Raw genomic sequence first — 1,339 nt, 5'->3', positions numbered from 1 at the left:
GGTTTGTGTCCTAGGAAAAAGCACAAGACAGCAAAAACCTCCATGTATTAATTGCTGATGATTTAGARCACAGCACCTTCATAGTTCTATTATAATTAGCCAGACTAGTAAATCTTCAAAAGGATTCCTCCAGTGGAGTCCCAGACTCAGATTATGTCATGCCTGAGCACAATCTCCCACAACTGGTTTCACTCATGGTTAGAAGAAACAAAGGCTCTGAGCAAGCGATGATGGAGAGCAGAGAGGGCTGTGCAAGGAATGGATGCTACACATGTTTTGGGGACTGTCTCTCCTGTGACCTCCTCCCCTGCTCCTGGGCTCCCTGCACGCAGCCATTCCCAGCCACCGGCAAMGAACAGCTCTGAGCAGAAGGCAAGGTGCTGCCATTATGACCTCTGAAAGCAGGGGGAATTCAGAATTGAGAAATACCCCTTCAAGACTGCTCAGAGAGGCATTTCTCATCTTCCACCCAGCAGTGAGGTCTCCAGGCGGCCTCACCAGACACAGAGCTGGGTGCTCACAGAGGGCAGATGTTCCAGACCACTTCTCTGCCCACCACACCCTGTCGCTGTGTGGCTCCTGCTGCTCTGGGGAAGCAGAACAGCACCGARCCAGGGGCTGTGCCTGCCCTGCCCAAGCAGAGCTTCCCCTAATACTCCTCTAAGGCACTTCACAAGGACAAAGACAGTAAACAAGCAGAGAGCTGTGTTGGGTGGAACCACCCCATGGCAGAGGAGCCAGGGCACAGAGGGAAGTGACAGTGCCCCAAGGCCACACAATAAGATAGTGACAGGCAGGAAAGGGAAGCCGGGCTGCCTGTCCCCCTGTGCAGGGCTGTACCCTCCAGTCCCCACCGCTCCCGTTGTGCTCCGGTGTCCCCTCTGGTCTAAGCAACAGAAAACAAACACATGAAAGCCTGTAAAAATAAAGAGCCCAGTAACTGGTAGTAAAGACTCCAGCAGCTGTAAGGAGCCAAAAGCTTCTTGGAGGGGGTTGGATGGAAGTCGAGTTTCCCTCCCTGCTTGTATTGTATTTCTTTCCTCTGCCAAAATGTGCTTCCTGAGCCTTGGGCAGAGCTCTCGGCGGCTGACCCTCACCTTCCTCTGTTTAGCCTGGAGTGCAGGCTGGCCACGAGCGCCTGAGGCCGCGCCTGGGGAYGGGCAGAGGCTCCCGCTGTGCGCACACGGCCGGGTCAGCCCCGCTGTCAGCGGCTTCCCGAGAGCCACAGCCCCGGCAGCCACACCTGAGCACCCCGGGAGCAGCCCAGGAGCGAGTGGCAGAGCCTGGAGAGCGCCCCGGCCCCCGGGAGCAGCCCAGGAGCGAGTGGCAGAGCCTGGAG

The sequence above is a fragment of the Malurus melanocephalus genome, unplaced genomic scaffold (assembly GCF_030028575.1).
Source record: "Malurus melanocephalus ecotype Western Australia unplaced genomic scaffold, MMel_1.1 scaffold_181, whole genome shotgun sequence".
In the NCBI taxonomy this organism is placed as follows: domain Eukaryota; kingdom Metazoa; phylum Chordata; class Aves; order Passeriformes; family Maluridae; genus Malurus; species Malurus melanocephalus.
The sequence above is the reverse complement of the archived record's forward strand: the minus strand, read 5'-3'. Positions refer to the sequence as shown.